Below are 18,407 nucleotides of genomic sequence, written 5' to 3'. Positions count from 1 at the left end.
AGAGTGAGTAAAATTTATGATAATTTTCGATATCATACTCATCCAGCAGCAGTAAGGGGGACTCGCGAAGTCCCCAGGAACCTATCACGTTTTTACGGGGATTACCCGCGTTTACGCCTATGGTAAAATTTTTGGCGGCATGGAAATAACCCGTGTGAAGTAGGTGCGTTACACTGTTAGCTTACTGCTGCTGTGTTGGGTACCGCAAACGGAGGTTAAGATATTCCTTAGATATAGATGGACGCCATCAAAAGCATTCGAAACAAAACTGTGCGCAAGCTCAGGACTCAGGTGTTGAATCGCCTGGATGCGGACTTTGCCTTCACAACGTTTATGGAGGGAGATACAGACGAGATGATGGACGAGGAAAGAGCAGGAAGGATAATCGACTTAATGCCTGAAGGCGACTACCGTTTGGAGTTGACGTTTATAAAGTATTTAGACGGTGAGTGGATAATAGAAAAGGGGCGTAATCCAATACGGGCGTCTGGTAAGCAGAACCTGTTTGTTTTAAGCAAGGATACGAGACCTGGAGCGCTGGTGGGCATCGACATGCTGTTCTACGAAGTTGCATATCCAGTTACCGTAGTTATTTATGCTGCTTACGAGATCAAGAAGCCAGATGTTAAAAAACTTAAACCAATGCGCCATCCTGGTAACTGCGTAGGAAAGCTGGTTAGAGAGTTCTTTGAGGATTCCTCTCGTGGTGGTAAGTTAACTTTAAAGAGAAGAGAAGCCATCAGGAAATGGGAAAAAGATACGCGTAGGGCTGGAGGAACGATAGACAACATCAAGAAGTTAGAGGTTGCTTTAGAAAGGCGCATACACGTGAAAGACATCGCCGACGGCTTCATTTACTCCGGGACGCACAAGTATGGGGGCCGGGGTGCGCCTATCGTAATTTACCAGCATAACGCACATGCGTGGAGGGAGTTAAGGTTCCCCAAAAAGAAAGAAACATGCGTTTACAAGGAGTCACCGCTTGCAGAACTAATGCACGAGAATTCCATTTGGTTAATGGACGCGGAGGGAAGTCAATTTATGACCCAAGACGGCACCTTGTATCGTCCTGAAGTGGAACAGTTGCGCATTCGAAGCGCCTGCGAGACTTTAGGAGAAGACTTCTCTGACGAAGTGCTTAGCAGTCGCAGTTTGGACTTCTTAGCCGCAAAGAAAAGAAACTGGTGGAAATCCACACCGGAGGAGTTCAAAGATATAGCTAAAGCTAGTGTAGAACACGGTCACGGTGGTCTGTGGAACATGGAGTTCGATGAAGACGAATACGTGTCGCTGGATATGAGATTGTAAGGAATATTACGACCGTTACGGACATCCAGATTCACAGTTCTTTCGTGTTGCGTTGGATGGTCACTACGACGCCCCAGCAACGGGGTTTGTACGGTTGACCACCTGGAAATTAGCAGCGGGTCTGCACCCCATAATCTATGCGTGGTATGGGAAGCACCTGCAGGAGAAAGAACGGATACCGGTGCCCCTATTGAAGTTCTTTGAAGAGCGCAAACTTTTAAAATACACAGCGCATGAAGCCATACTTTGTCACAGCGCCTTCACGCAATGGTTACCGGAGCATAACCCCACAGCGCGTGTGGTCATAGGTAAATTCACGCAGGGCGCAAAAGAAGGTGAAAAACATATGTAGCGGCGCCTGATAACGGACAAAGGCGAGCTAAGCTTCCTCATCAAGCGCGCGCATGACAAAGGAACGATGGTGTCTGTAGAGAAATGGGACTACCTTGTCGACGATAAACTACACGAATGGAATGCGCTGTGTTATTACCAGGACCATCGACCGCAGTATTACCATCTGCGTGCAAGTATGCTTGCATATGCGCACATTAACCTTCTCGCAATGCTCTTGCGGTTTGACAAAGAAGATATCCCCCGCGTAGCCACGGATTCCTTATACGTGAAACCGCACGTATTGGAAAAGATGAAGGAATTCTACACTGCCGATGAACTCGCAGAAAGTGGACAATGGCGCGTCAAAGATGAGGAGATAAGGTCTTGGAGGGCACGTGTAGAATATCACGGCGAGCACACCCAGGGCACCGTAACGCCGACGGAAGAGCCACTGCCCTCAGTTGCCGACCCCATTTCCTACCAACGCTTCTCTTACCTCTATGGTACCGGCGGCAGTGGTAAGACGACGCGCGTGTTAGAACTCTTTCCTAAGATAAAGGTGCTAACGCCAACGCATCGTTTGGAAAGAGAACTCTGCGAAATGGGCCACGACGCGCAGACCTACCACAGCTTCTTCCGTTGGAATGGACAAAAATGGGTACCAGAGGCCATCCACGACATACCTCCCGTGATACTTTGGGATGAGATTTGCACCGTTCCTTTAGAAATCCTCAAAGAATTCGTAGAATTCCTCCGTGGAAAGTGTCAAGTAATATTCGCCGGAGATCCCTGCCAGCCTCCTCCAATAGCCGGAGAGATGCCCCACGAATGGCTAAAGGGGTTCGTAGACTACTCTGAAGAAATCAACACAGATTACCGCAGCAACGATCAAATACGTAAGCTGAAAGCGGAATTGAGGGGCCTCAGTGACGCCGAGCAATGCAAAACACTGCGCAAACGCGTACGAGCGAAGAAATATGAGGACTTCTTGTACTCGTGGCACCCTAAGGATCTGGTGCTAAGCAGTAAGCGCGCAGCACAGTCGCGCATACAAAAGGATTTGCTAAATATACACCGAGAGTGCTTCCCTACGCATCCCGTACCTGTTTGCTACAAACCCCACGACACCCGCATGCAAAAAAGAGACGTCTGGGTACCTGGTACCGACATCCAACTGCAGAACGCAGTAACGCACGATAAAGCCTGGGTGCCCATAGAAAAAGTGGAAAAAATAACCTCCCATCCAGACTGGCGCTTGGGCTATTGCATGACAGTCCACAGCGCGCAAGGACTTACCATAAAAGAAACCTTATGGATCATAGACCAGCGGCTGTGTTGGAGCAACCTTATCTACACCGCCGTAAGCCGCGTAGAATATGCCAAACAGTTAAAAAGTGCCTGGGGGCCGCAACTGCGTTACGACCGCACCCCAGAAGACGTAGCCAAAGAGAACATTGCTAAGAAACTCCTTCGCTACAAGCGGAACGACGAAGAAAAGAGTACGGATCCCCGCTATGCGGGGGTCAAATTCGACCTATGCGTGGACGACGTCTATAAGAAAGGGGCAAGGTGTGCCAAATGTAACATACCTCTACTATGGAGGTTTGATCCGAATGACGATCAGCAGTTCTCCGTGGATCGCATAAATAACAAGCGCGGGCATTGCAGAGGCAACGTAAGACTGACATGCCTAGAGTGCAATCGGGCGCGCGGAGCAGCACTACTCTGAGTCTTTGGGAACTATGAGCAGCTCTTCCTTGACAAATCCACGACTTGGGCCATCTAGGTAATACAACACGGGTTGCCCTTCCTTGGTGACGGACTTCGAGATCTCATACGTTTCCAGGGACCAGTTAGGATCCGTGGCTCTCTTACTGCCACCTTCGAGTTCCCCCGGCTGATAGAGGTATCTGACCGCTATGTCGCGGGGTAGCTTTTTTTCCTTCAGTCCGACCGCCCTCGAACTTCTGACGTAGGACTTGTGTTCCACGTGTTTCTTTTTTATGGCATCCTTGGGTTTCATTCCCGTAGCCCTGGCCGCTTCGTTGTTCAAAGCCACGATGACCTGGGGGAGCCTCTGAGTCCATTCCCTGTTGCGTTTGGAGGGATCTTCCAGCTCTTTCCAATACTGGTACCCAAAGAGACGCTCGGCCAAGGTCTTATTAAATCTTTCGACGATGCTCTGACCCCTGTGGTACTCTGCTTCGGCTCTCCTAATCTTAGTGTCGTGGTCTTTCAGGGTCTTAGTAACCACGCCCATGAACTCCGTCCCCGCATCCACTTGCAGCAGCTTGGGCCATTTCAAGACGCGCTTATAAATCCTACCTAGGGCTTCTGCGACTTCCCCAGAATCCTTGCTGGTTATGGGTTCGGCGTCCTTGTATCTGCTTGCGATATCAACTACGGTCAAAGCGTATTTATAGGTCTTTCTTCTCACCTTGTCGTGCGGTAAGAAAAGCAAATCCGCCTGATGAACTTCATTGGGGGTATTTACGGTGAAGCTGGGCCTGGGAATGTACTTGGGCACGGGAAGATAAACCTGCCAGAGGGTTTGTTTTCTTAGCCAGTTCTTAGCCGTTTCTTCTGATACCCTGGCCGCGGTCGCGAGTTTCTTGACAGCTGACGCTCCTCTCCAATAGCCCTCAGGCCCATAGTAAATCCTTTTGAGTTTGTCCTCTACGCGGCCCATTATATGAATTCCAAAACAAGATTGATCTTACGTCCGTTAAAATCCACCGTCTCTCCGTCCACTTTAATGGTGATGTTTATGCTTTCTACCAAATGAGACAAGTCATAGCTTAAAGAAATGGGAGTGCATTCTACTGGGTCAAATGGATTACCTTTGGGCAGAAACTTGGACATAAGAGAAGACTTTTCCCCATTGCTGTAACTATTGACCAAGTCGCAATAGACTTCGTAAGAGGATGCCACTTTCCATTTCACGTCAAGTTGACCATTGATTGTGGTACTAGTAAGGCCCAGGAGTTCTACCAATGAACTGTCCTTTAAATTGGCGCTTCCACTATTTTTCTTGAATTTCATTTCGTGGGGCAATCCTGTGGTAAGAGTATATCCATGTTTTGCTAGCTCCTTAGCCAGTGTTATAGGGGTGTAATGGGAATCTGGTAACTTTGGTTTGGTGCCGGAAGTTCCGATGACAAAGCCATTAATTAAATTATACCAAGAATTGTATAAAGAACAACTAACCAGCCGAACTTTATGGGCTTTGATGGGGGGATTCAAATAAGTGGTAAAGTCATTCTTGTCGCTTTCCAAAAAGACGATCATTATATTAGATACGCCAAAGCTACGCCTCCCGCCAGCCCTGCGACTCCTACGAAGACCAACTCACTATCTTTTTGTTTCTTAGAAGGCTGGTAGTAATTCTTGAACTGAGGCTTTCTTAACCTAAAGTCGGGGTGTGCTTGCGCATAAAGCTTAAAGGCGTAGTCTGTGTTTTCGAAGTTCTTGTGTGCCTGCATTTTGTCTTGGTAGTTCTTATCCAACCAATCCCTGTAAGCTTGTCTTTTTTCATTCCAAGCTGCCACGTCTCGCTGATATTTCTCCAGCGCTAAGTCGTGTCTCTTTCTTTCGGTGGCTAAATCTCCGCTGCGATCACCTCTAACTAATCTATCCAAATATTGACCACCATAATTAGCTCCAGTGAATGCTAAAGCTGCAATGACTCCACCTACGACCACGCTAGCCATTATATATTAGAAAATCGCAGGGATTTTCACACCGTTGGCAGGTACTTTTCCTTCTGTAGGTAATTTCTTAGCATGATAGCCCCGCATACGGCAGCGGTCATCTTAGCAAAGTTACTTAGGTTTTTACTTGGGCCCTCAGTAAGGTCCTCCTTTAGGACTTTCTTACCTACCCAGCCAATACCGGCGATGATGGAGGTTGTAATAGCAGCTTCTTGGACGGCGTCAATTAATTTGGTTGACATTATATTACAAAGCGAGAAGGTTACTCCATTTCAGGGATTTTGCTTTTTCTAACGGGCGGCTCCGTAGGCGTGTAATGCGCTGGCTCCAACTTTACTTTTGGCTTTGCTGCCCGCCATTGTAAGTAAAGGCTACCTGCTGCTATGATGACTCCCAACGCGCCGATGACGTACCCAGGATTAATAAAGGATTCCTCTTCCTTTTCCTCCACCTTTTCTTCTTTTTTGGCTTTGTTCTTCCTGTTCATCTCCGCGAGCTTCTTTCCGGCAGCGACTCTGCCTGGAGATTTAGCCTTGGTAATCTTCTGCTCCTCTTGGGGCTGCTCTACCTCTGGTTCACTCATTTATATCTAAGGACTTGAAGGACTTGATAAGTACTTGAGAATGACTTAAGGACGACTTGGAAATAACCTGGACGCGACCTGACCAAGTACTTAGGGATGACTTAACTAAGTACTTGAGGCGACTTGATCAGGTACCTCAGGAAGTGCCGCCTGGAAGACCTTTTCGACTTCTCTGTCCTTCTTGAAGTCCTTCCAAGACACCAGTACCTCCTTCAAGTCGACGTGCTGAGCTACGTGCAAAGCCGCAGAGGCGACTGCCATTAACTTACCGCACTTCAAAGACAACCACCCGCAGGTTATCTTAAGTTCTTGGGCGATGACATAGTCCTCGCTTATGTCCTTCCGCAGTTGCTCCACGTCGTCTATGGGCAGCGCAAGTCCAAGCAATTTAGTCGCAAGTCGGATAGCGGAATCTGCTACGGCGTCCGTGGTTTTACTTGCAAGGGCAGCCTCATACCTCTTATGGAACTTCTTAACTTCCTCGTCGGACAGCTTATTAACTTGCTCGTGGGTAAGTTCCTTGCCTATCATTTCTTTACACTTCCCAGAAGACACAAGGATGTTAAGTTGTTCCTTAAGGTTACTTTCGTCTAACTGTGTGGGGACTTCATCTAAGAGCTGCTCAATATCCATATACATTAGGAATCAAAGACTTTAAAGATCGCAGATCTTTATGGAATACGGAAACCTCAAAGAGAAGATCATCTTGGAATGTTGGTGCGTCTTTAAATGCCGCATGTATTCGTGTAACTGTTCCTTGGATATCTCACCGCCGTAGTCGCTTAAGATGGTTTCCAGGTCACTCTTACTGGGTGTGTAGAAGACGACAAGCGATCCTATGTTTTCCCTGAAGGGCTTAGAGACGCTGGTAAGCTGCTGCGAGAGCAACCAAACGCTAATATTGTCGTGTCTACCGCTGAAGGCAAGCTTCACTAATTCGGAGGTGCGCCTTTTTACGTCAGTCCCCGCAGGCGATGTCATCCAGTATGAGGAGTGTCTGTGTATCTTTAGGGAATTGCTTATGCCAGAACTTAAGATGCCCAGATAACTCGTTAGGGTCTAAGATATCTACAAAGAAGTTGTCATCTTTCACTCCTATGCCCGTCCAGGTGCGGTTATTCACGTAGGTGGGGCATAATAGCACTATGTAGTCGAAGCGGTATCTAAAGGGTCCTAATAGCTGCTCTACCACAAATTGGGTCTTTCCGCAGCCGGTGGGTCCTACTATCAGAGCGTTACAAGGCATGTGATCTGGGTTCATTATATCCCTTCTTTCGAAGGGAACTTGTTCCCTGATACATATGGAAGGTGCCTACACACCGGTGGAAGCAGTGCAAAGAATTGTCGCCGACGCAAAAGATAAAAGAGACACCATAGAAATGCAAAGGGAGGAGATAGACCGGCTGCGAGAACGTGTAAAGGAGTTGTATGATGAAATGTGTGGTCTGAAGCGCGCGGAAAGGTTTGGCGCGCTCTTGACGATGGCGGGCTGGGCAAAAGAGTCCGTTAAGGACTTCATGCGGTATCCCTTATAAGGGCTATTAAATCCTTATTATATATGGAGTGTGAGCGGTGTAACAAGGAGTTCAGCAGCAAGCAAATGTTAAAATACCACCTGGAAAAGAAGGTATGCGTTAAGAAGGCACGCGAAAGGCGTTGCAAGGAGTGTAATCACCTCTTTAGCAGCGTGCAGATGTTGGAGTATCACGTCGATAACCGCGTCTGTTTAAAGAATGTATGTGAGCGCTGCGAGGAGGACAAAGATGAAGAGTGGCATTGTTTCCGTTGCCGCGGCAATTACGACCTTGAGGGCGTGGCTTGCTTAGACCATGGCGACGTTGCGGCGCGATGTTGTCCAAAGGAAACTAAGAGGCGGTTAACGCAACGTAAGAAAGAAATAGATCAGCGCTTTGCGATGTTTGACCGCGTCGAAGGCGTGCGCTGGGAGGATAGAGAATATTGGGAGGCAGACTGCAAGTACTGCGGCTGTCAAAGAAGTGATCAACATATTTGGCAGTGCTTGTATCCACGGTCTAATCCCCGCACCTTTAAGGAGTACTTAGATACGTTCCAAAGTTGGAGCGGTAATAACTTAAAAGATAAGATCGCCCGTAAGGGTTAGTAAGGAAGTTAGATCAGGGTTTGCGCAAAGAGTTTCAAATCCTGATCTTATTTTTATTTATTATTATTAAGGTTAAATAATAATAAATAAAAATAAGGACCCCTTTTAAAGGAGGTTTGCAGGATCCAATAATAATAAATAAGAATAAGGACCCCTTTTAAAGGGCCTTGCAGAGCCCTAAGTATATGCTATACTACTTCACAGCATTCTTAGGAGGATTCCTAATCGCCCTTTCAATATATGGACTGTATTACGTGCGAACCCCTTGCAGATTGCATTGCGACACCCAAACCTAAACCGCGTAAAAAATACACCTGCCTTCATTGTGGCAGTGCATTTCTCGAAGAATCCTTTGTAGGCCACTGGTGCTCCGCGGATCCTAAAGCGCAGCGGACTTTAGCAGACGCACTAGTGAACTGAGGTATGAAGTTCAATTATGCAGAGGACTCTCGGGCTCATACTTAACCTCGTCAAATACCCACCTACCATCCCTCTTACCATGACTCATAACATGGGTAACGTCCTGCCCTTCAATAGCGTACCTTATCCTATCGGGCGCCCAAAGGGTGTATGTTCTTTTTTTATTCTTTAAGACCAAGCGCAGGCGGTCGATGTCTTCAAAGACCACGTAATTCTTTATCTCGTAAATCTCCCCCACCACCAAATCGCGCCAGTGCGTTTGTATGAACTTTAACTCGTTAAATTTATCCTTGTCCATTATACCTATGGAATATTCTCAAATGCGTTGCCAGAGTCTGCGCGCTTTTAAAGCGCTTGCAGCACCACCTACATGGCAGGCGAATTCCTTGTGCATACTCCGCGATCTCCCTGCAAATGACATCGTAGTCGTTGCCAATTATTACCTTATAGCCGTTTTCTTTGTACCTCTGCAACAGGCGACGTTGGTCCTCAGATAATGCCCCGTTGCCTTTAGGGGTCTTCAGCTCTACGCAGAAACCACGGTATCGCACGTGTGCATTCAAGATGAGCAGGTTGGGCTGGCCGCGTTGGTAGCCCTTCTGCCAGCACTTTATGCGCTTTCCATCCGAGTCCTGCAGTTCACCTAGACCAGGGGTCACGAGCATTTTGGGGTAAAACCTGCGGATGTAGTCCACTACCTTTTTATGCAGGTCGAAGTCATTTTCTATTTTGAATACCAACTTGTTTGGACCGTCAAACCGCTTTTCTATTGCATATCGACCGTCCTTACGCAGCGCGGGTAGGACTTCCTCAAAGACCCAATCACGAAACTCCACAGCTTTGGGTAGTTTGGAGCTAAATATCAGTTCGTACAAACCAGGTTCGGATATAAACACGGAATGTGGTTGCGTAGTAGGGGAGCGGTGATTTGAAGCCCCTTGTAGATCAACCCATCTTTTCTGGTATTTCTCAGATACGTGTGCTCTAATTGCATCTCTAGGGCGCTCATAGCCCAACGCCAAAGCCACCTCCTTTGCTTTGAAGTATAGTTTGTCGCCTTGCACTATGCATTGCAGTTTGGTTTCGTTGTTTTGAAATACGCGAAGCATATTATACGTAAGGGCAATTTTTATAGGCAACGCTCTTTAGCTGATTCATTTCCACGCTTAACTGCGCGTCAGACACGACGAAGACGTAGCAGTTTATTTTGTCGCCGCCGCCGGCATCGGTGTTCTTGGTGCGCTTGATCTCCAATGTTATGCCATCCTGCGTATTTACTAGACGTAAACCCTGACCATGTAGGTCTTCGTCGTTCGTTGTGCGCATATCGATCCACAGCGCATATTTATCCTTAAAGAATTCCTCAGGGCTAATTTGGTCGCCAAACTTACGCTTTGCCTCTCTGTATACGTCTGCGGGCTTTATCCCCTGGGAGTAGACCTTGTTGGGTACTCCGTTGACATTTACCCCCACGTTAGTAATGTTGGGGTTATGGAAGGCTTCTGAGTCGCGCCTGCCGGCCTCATAGGGTTTGGCAAACACCAGCATCAGCCCCGTGAGACTTCTTCGGGGGAGGTTAATGCTTCGGTTGATAACCTCATCCGTCTTATCCAAGAAGCTGAACGTCTTGTACATCACCACGTGGTCGTAAAGGAATGCCTTTCCGGCGCTGTATTCCATACCGGCGCTACGGGCCAACTCTTCGCTGTACACGGTCTCATACTGCAGCTCTAAGTTGGTAACGGAATAGGGGTGAATGCTCCCAGAAAGTGCCGTTCCGGACGCATCCATCTCTAGGATATTAGTAGTGTCTGCTAAGGTTACTTCAAACTGTAGTTCACTTAACTGCCTGGGATAATACGCGCCGTGGTTTGTAATCACTTCAAAGTCCAGCGGGATAACGTACTTAATACCATAGGCGGTCTTTATCCTCGTGGCGTCTGCTACTGCCGTTGCGTCGCCAGAATCCGTAGGTTGTGTCTTAGTGTCGCTGCGAACCTTACGTAAGATAACGCTGCCAATTCCCTGCTCTATTCTTTGTGCGCGGTCAAAGGCCGTTACCCATAGGTCCTTATAGGTGGTGTATAAGTCGTACCTATTTATGTCCAAAAGGGATTCCCCAGCAAACTTGATTCTCATCTTAGAGACCAAGTTGCGGCCTGCGTTATTAACGACGTAAGTTTCTAATTTTGTGCTTGGTTGTATTGCTAGGTCAAACCTTAACGCCAAGGTGCCGGGTACTAAGACTAGGTTATCCGTTGGACGGGGTACGCCTACGTACAGGGTTTCCCCTGGCTTTGCGCTGGATGGCGTGAATGTGACCCGGTGAAAGGTGCGTTCTGCTTTCAGTCCGCCAACCTGCTTAGGTAATACGTTGGGGTTTAACTTTGAGCTTATCATATATAATGGAAGTAGAAGGAACGGATTTTGACCCCCTTACCGAAGAAGGCCAAATCGATATTAACGACGAAGAATACGACGCATGGACTCAAGGCGCGGATACCGACCCCCTAGTTTACGACGCAGCCCTAGAAAACAAGTATGGTGGTAAATGGGAACGCTTCAAAGCTGCCTTAAGAGATAAGTGGATATCTAAGAAGCCTAATGAACCCATTCCCGAGTACTTGGAGCTTCATAACATGGGGCAGCCAGAGGCAGCCGCGCGGGAAACCGTAGAGTGGGCAAAGCAAGAGCTGGAGCAGCGTTATCCCCACCTTGACACTGACGGCGTAAAACTTACAGAGCGCGAAAACAAAGTCCTAATAAGCGTTAGAGACCTGAGGTATCCCGACAAGGACCGTTGGACCAAACCACAGCTCCTTATCGACGAAAATGGCTCGGTCAAGGTTAACGTGGCAAGATTAAGGGGCTTCTAAGTGGCTACCCGGAGTGCGTTAGAAAGGTTGGAAAACCTGAATGAAAGGGTCGCACTAGAAAAACGCGCCGAGGGGCTGCAAAGGGCGCTGGAAGAAAAAGAGGCGGCGTACGAAAAGCAAAGTCGACTACTTGCTAATGCTGAGAAAAAGTTTAGTCAACGAGACGTAAGAATGGAAGAAATGACGAAACACTTAGATCAGGCTTTACGTGATCGGGATAAAGCAGAAAGAGCCTTGGAGGAGGCTAAGAAATCACATGCTCCAACGGGGGTGTTAGAAAAAACGCTAAAGGAAAAGGAGTTAAGCTATAAAAAACAATTGCTGCGGCTGGGTCAAAGTAAAGACGAAAGCATACTGCAAATTAAACGAGAAGCCGAAAAGGCTTTAGATGAAAGGGATACAGCTCGACAGGCCTTCAGGCTTGCCTTAAAAGACCTAAACATGAGTCAGGAGGAAGTTAGGAAATTACAAACCACCATAGAGGGGTCTTTAGTAGAGCGGCGGCAGTTGATTGCTGAAATCAACATTAAAGAAGAGCAAATCCAGCAAAGAACTCAGGCCATCGAAGACCTGGAAAAAAACATATCCGAAAAACAGGAAATAATCGATGACGAGGCTCGTCCCGAAGAGGAAAGGGAGGCAGCTCAAAAGGAAGTGGAGGCCCTCGAGGTACGCCTTGCGGAATTACAGGCGGAAAAGGAAAAGCTGGAAAAGGAGCTGGGGCTTACCACCAAGGAAAAGGTAAAAAGAGCCCTTTTGAAGTATGGCGTGCCGCTGGCGTTTGCGATCGCTATTTCCAGCGTGGTAGGTGTAATCCTATCCGCGCTTAAGGCTACGGGCGCGGGCGTAAAGAAATTAGGCAGTGGACTAACGGACTTGGGAAAAAAAATGGCAGCCAGCATTCCAGGGCTGCTCGGTAGCGTCTTAGGTTTGGTACTGAAGACCGGCGGCGAACTGTTGAAGTTCGTGGGGAATAACATTTGGATCTTGGTCGTCGCTATTGGAGTGGTACTCCTGAAGAAGATGAAGGGCTAGCCTTGTCCTTGTGTGTTGCTGGGGGCTTATCGTCGTCAGGCGTCCTCGACTGGGGATAAGTAAAGATAGTATTCGCGCCGCCTTGGTAATTTGGTATCAGAGGCATAGCAGTCATGGTGCTAATGGGCTTATGACTCCAAGTAGCATCTGCAGGAGAATCATGCGTAGAATAAGCGGTGTTTATCCCAACGAAGCCGGCATACTTAGGATTTGCGTTAAGGGCATCGCTGGGACGAACTTGAAGCTTTGCATATTGACAATTAGCTATCATATGAAAAGTCACCGACGTTAGGTTCTCCGCGCTTTTCGTTGGGGGCTCAAATGAGAAATGAGCCGAATGCCGGGCCTTATATTTTTTCCTGTAAGGTAGCAATGGGTTGTTGGTCTCATCAACTAGCCTAAACCCCACATTGCAGCTATTCCAGCCACTAATGCTAATGGTACACATAATCAATCCCAAACCACCAACTTCTGCCCACAGGTCAGTATCATACCATTTGTCCCCATAGTGTTTCTTATCTTCTAAGTAATAGGAAAACCAATCCTCCTTTGTGTGTGGGTTCATATATTTCAGCAGACATAGTTTGCTTCTAGAGACTAACCACCGTAAGAGTGCTAATGGTTGCGTGGTTAAAAGGCTTATCTCTTTGGTCCTCTATGCTATTTACCGTAACCTTTCCCGTATCGTCTACGCGCATTTGCAGCTTTACTAGCCCATGGCAATCGGCTACCATGTGGAAAGTCCAAACCGATAGATTCTCGGCGCTCTGGGGGTTGGGCTCTACGGAAAAATGCGCAGGCTCCCTGTTGTTCGTCTTCGCGCGCATTGGCTGCAGTATGCCGTTGTCATCACAAAGTCGAAAGCCCACGTTGGCGTGGCTTCTCGTGCCAATGCAAATGCTGCAAAGGATCAACTTCTTCCCTGAGTAGTTCAAATTCACGGACATGCCCGTGACATCAACCCAAGCCGCCTGGGTGTATTTTTTCTCGCCTGTGTAAGTCGTATAAACACAATCTACTCCAGTTACGTAAGGGTTGTTCATCGCCATTATATTAATAATTTAAACATTTCGAATCTAGTTAGTTTAATGTTACCTCTTATCTCATATAAATTCATGGTACCCATAAGCGGAGCCACTCTCATGATGTAGTGGGTATGGACAAAAAGTATACCACCCTCCGTCTTTCATGTTCACTAAGTATGTAAAGGTCCATTTCATTGGATCATTATCTAATACAAAGTCCAGCGCGAAAGTATCGAAATCGCTAGCGTTCTTCGTGACTCCCGGACTTACAGTCACATCCGTATAAAAGCCCGAGTGATTCGGGATATACTTGTCAACCTTAATCGACGATGGTAAATCTATGGTATACTTTCGCGCCATGGGACCGGCTGGCTCGCGTGGTCCTTCGTCACCTTTAGGGCCTCTCTTATCCACATGTGGGTTGCTTACGTCCATATATAATATCCCAAACTAATAGCCGCAACGACCAAGCCGGCTTTTAGTAGGTCGTGGTCGTATTCCTCAGGTATCGCAGGTAAAACCTTCTTTGATACCTTAACTACGGGTAGCTTCGTTTCGTGTGACTTTTTTGGTTTCTCTACGAAGTGAGGAATGCCCTTGGTCATGTCAGAGTTCACGTCATTCACCCCAAACTTCATATCCTTAGTAGCTCGTTGAAGTTTGTTGTTATAACCCACAACGGAATTAGTGTTGATGACCAAATTACTTGGCATTAACCAACAACCAGGCGACAAAGCGTAATCCAGCCGCACTTTGGATTGCTGCACCGCTAATTGATATCTCTGCACCGATTTAGATATGTCATTTTCTATTATTGCGGACTCAAACAGGGTTAGGAATTCCTGTTGCGTTTCCTGTGAAGCGCTTTGGGATCCAACAATAGGGCTGCGGGTATTTACCTGCGCTCCCAGGATGCAGTACACGAATGCCTCTATGCTGCGGTTAATCCTAGCGAAATTCCTTAAACCTTTTCCTTTCATTAACACAAACGGATCCCAAGTGCTAGGAAAAATCATTTGAATCCTATCAATTAGCGTGTTATTATCCTTGCGACCGCCCATATCGTAAAACTCTAATTCCTTCCCGGGGTATTCTTGGTGATCCATGTCTGCCGGACGCGCAGCATTAATACCCCAAACGTAAACAATGCCCAACCCATGCGTCTTACCCTCCTTATAACGAAAGTCTCTTTGCTGTGGCTCAAACTCGTTAATTAACCTTTCTAGGGCAGCGGAGTCGTAGCGGTTATTCATCGAATTAAACACCTCATCTCCTGGTAGGGGTACGTTAAGCTCCTTCAACAACCTCCTCACCGTAAAGGCGACGTGAAACCGCATAAATGAAATATGAAACATATCCGCGGCAACCCCACAACCTTTAGTGGCAGCTCAAATAGCAAAGTTTAACTGCTGCGGCCAATACCGCATGTTGGGTCCTGCTAACCATTCCTTGGCCTCTTTACCCGACGTATGCTTCAACATCGTCTCTTTAAAGATATCCCTTACTACTACGTCAAATGATTGCTGACCCACTGGAATCTTCAAATGCGTTACCAATTTATCGAAGTCGTTTATACCACCTTGGGCGTCGTAAAATGGGTAATCTTCCTTGGCCATTAATAGATTCCTTGGAAAATTGGGTGGTACTTCTTTATGCTCGGGTTTTGGTGGCCTTTCTTTACGAACGGGCTTTGGTGCCTTCAAGTCCGCATTACTGTACATTCTTTCGCCGTTGAAGTAAATCCCATCGGGTCTTCTTTCGAACTTACTGGGGTCTGCATGCGGAAACATCTTCCTAAATGCCCTCCAGTTCCAGTAATCCCGGTTGTCGTGACGTGGCTGCTCCTCAATATCATTCCCAAAAGCGTCGTACATTAGTATATATAATGGATGTTATACCATCAGCACCTCAGTTGTACCCAGATGTTCCAAACTATCACACCACAGCACCAATTGAAAACGCTGAGAACTTTCGCTTAAACAAAGCAAACCTAATCCTGGCTTACTTGGACGCACAAGTTAAACACTACGAGAACGTAAGGAAGAAGTATGCCCGCGCCCTCAGCACTCTGCATAAGGCGGCCGGTAACGACGGGATCTTTGTCTGTTGCTTTGACGGGCAGTGGTGTTGCTACTTCTTTGACGGGGCCCGGCGTCGTTGTGGGTGTCCCTTTGGCCGGCGTTGGGGCGGCTTGTGGTATTGTCTCCGCTGTCTCCACGGGCATCATGAAACAATTATCGAATAAGATATCCAAACATGACACGACCATAGCCCTAGCAAGTGCAAAGTCTAACACGATTGCCCACCTCGTCTCCAAAGCTCTTGTCGACCGTAAGATAGACGACGTGGAGTTTTCCTTGATTCTGGCAGAAGAGAAGAAGTACGAGGAATTAAAATCGGGCACCAAAAAAACAATCATAAGGGATCTTTCCGACGAAACCCGAAAGAAGATCTACGAACAAGCAAAGGAAGACCTACAAAGAAAACTCGCTCAATAAACATTCACTTTGAATTCACGTCAACGTCTGGGTATCCATACTAACAGCGGATGCTCGGGGTCGATTTCCTGGAAGATCTCGTAAATCGCGTCTGGATAATGGGGAATATTCTTATCCAAACGGCAAAACAACCACTCAGCTCTACTCATCACATCCCTAGACACCTCCGGGATGGGTTCATTGGTAATTTCAGATAAAAGATAGGGAATAGCTTTGTAATATTTTCCTAGTTTTAATTTTTTCAGCGTTTTCCTTAAGCTTTGCGGGGGTGGTCTATGATTTTCTTCCTTACTTCGTTGTTTAAATATACCAGTCGATAACCTTGGATATGACTCATCCAGTCCCTAAAGTATTTTATTCTCTTATAAGGTGTTTTCTTACGACCTCCGTTGGCATAATACTGCTCTCTGGTAGCGTTTGGTACGGCATTACGAATATTCTTACCACACTCGTAACACTGTGCTGACGTGTCGTCTTCTATTTGCATTTTCTTACCACAACACCAGAAACCCTTGGGCTTGGGTATGTTAACTTTGGATCTTAGGCAAATTATACAGAAGTCATTGGTGAACTTTTTACATTCATGCATATATAAGACAAATATTTCCAACGCAGCAGCAGTAAGCTAACAGTGTAACGCACCTACTTCACACGGGTTATTTCCATGCCGCCAAAAAGTTTCCCATAGGCGTAAACGCGGGTAATCCCCGTAAAAACGTGATAGGTTCCTGGGGACTTCGCGAGTCCCCCTTACTGCTGCTCATCCAATATCTGTTTCTATTTCAGAAATAGCATTAAAAATCGTTTTTTGTTATAGAGTAAAAATAATGTTTTGTCAATGTTGATTATTGCCCTAACAACAAAAAAAACCCAGTTTTTATAGTAGTATGTTTTTGAAAATATTTCTCTCAACTCGCATGTTGATTTTTACAGAGGAAGGAAACCGAAAGCCTTGTAGCATAGGAGAGAACAACACATAAGACAAACTCAATTCATGTTGTGACTGCAGGGCTAAGGCAAGTTTTACGATAGCAGCTAAATCATGGTCTTGCCAACCATATCAGACAAATTTTGTTGGTCTTTATTAGTGTAGCAAGCTCTATTTCATTCTGGGACACAGCTTTTGTAATGAAAAGATATAACTAGCTAAAAACTAGTGTGAGCTGCATCAGTGTTTCTAATGAAACAGTAATAGTGAAAAGGTAAATTATACACCGTGAAAAGTTTTTGTAATGTATCGTTCAGCTCCAAACACATTGTTCTTGGCTATTGGTTTTAATATTGTCTTTAACTACCTTGCAACACCAATTTTACTACTAACTAATGAGTAAAGGGTAGTCTACCATTCCAATGTTCTATTAGAGTCTGAATTGTTACTAAAGTTACATGCAGTAGAGATTCGCAGTGCAAAGTATAGAGTCTAGCAAGAGTTACGCACGTAAAGAGAGTAAAACCAAGAAAATTAGTTTATCAGTTTAATTAAGAAAATTAGAATTTCTTTTAAAAGATAGTAAATTGAACAAATATTTTCACAAAACGATGTAATACAGATTCTTAAAAGCTTTTCAAAGTTAAAAAAACAAAAACAACAACAACAAAATATCGTAAGATTGGCAAAATGTAAAGCTTAAAACCAAGTTTCGAAGACACACGTTGCACAAAAAGCATTCGCTTATTCGACAAAAAGACAGCAACGAAAAAAACCCAGCAAATATCAGGGGGGGAAAGCCTTCAGAGAACCAATAGTATTCAATTCAACATTTCAATAGTTCCTTTGAGGTTTTGAAAGTTTCTTACCGTCTATAAATGAAGATTTTTCGTCTCTCCATAAATACTCTTCATCACACGATAACAAAGATGTATGACGACCGAAAGGGCTGATGGGACATACATATTGCTCCAGGCTTGGTACTTCATGTATGGAGACACAAGAGGTCCAGTGTCTTTCCATATAGTCTATGCTGATGTAAAACATGTATTGCAGTCAAAACCGGTCTTTGCCCATGGTCAACATGGAGAATAAATTTACCTACCGATCATTGGTCGTTTCTCACCATGACACAGGGAGACCAACAGACTAGTTTTCTAAAAACAAAAACAAAACGGTGCAGGGCCTTAGAGGAAGGTGGTACTGCAGGCTATTGACTGGCTTCAATAATTTGGATTGAAAATAATTTCCAAAGCAAGATGGTACGTTAATGTAGGCTCAGATTTCAGCCGTTGGGATTTCGCGTACCAGCGATACTCTCCCCTGTTACTGGGGAGAGTATCGCAAGCGCACGAAACAATGGGGGAGAGTATCGCGGGCGCAAGAAATCCCAACGGCTGAAGTCTGAGCCTAGATGGTATGCACTATAACTATATCTTGAGATCCGTATGAGTTAATTATTTCCAGCGTTCGAGGTAATTTAGAATTTTATTCATCAATTGAGAAGGTTTTCTATTAATGATGAACTGAATTGCTCATTATAAGTGCAAAGTCAATATATAGTTATTA

The 18,407-nt window shown here is 46.0% G+C and overlaps 1 protein-coding gene and 1 long non-coding RNA gene across 2 annotated transcripts in view; both read right to left on the bottom strand.

The window, feature by feature from the left end:
• The window catches only part of LOC148904351 (uncharacterized), a 52,880-nt gene that overhangs the window by 15,685 nt on the left and 18,788 nt on the right, over positions 1–18,407 (bottom strand). The window lies entirely within an intron of this gene.
• The window catches only part of LOC148904352 (uncharacterized), a 27,706-nt gene extending 9,299 nt beyond the window's left edge, over positions 1–18,407 (bottom strand). Inside the window, exons 1-2 of the long non-coding RNA XR_016118934.1 lie at positions 17,944–18,407; positions 17,708–17,866 (exon numbers count right to left, since the gene is read on the bottom strand). This is a non-coding gene — a long non-coding RNA (uncharacterized LOC148904352). The remainder of the gene's footprint in view (positions 1–17,707; positions 17,867–17,943) is intronic.

Source organism: Actinia tenebrosa, unplaced genomic scaffold (genome assembly GCF_029948245.1).
Source record: "Actinia tenebrosa isolate PJP-AT-01 unplaced genomic scaffold, QUT_ActTen_1.0 utg1892__unscaffolded, whole genome shotgun sequence".
Classification (NCBI taxonomy): Eukaryota; Metazoa; Cnidaria; class Anthozoa; order Actiniaria; family Actiniidae; genus Actinia; species Actinia tenebrosa.
The sequence above is the reverse complement of the archived record's forward strand: the minus strand, read 5'-3'. Positions and strand labels throughout refer to the sequence as shown.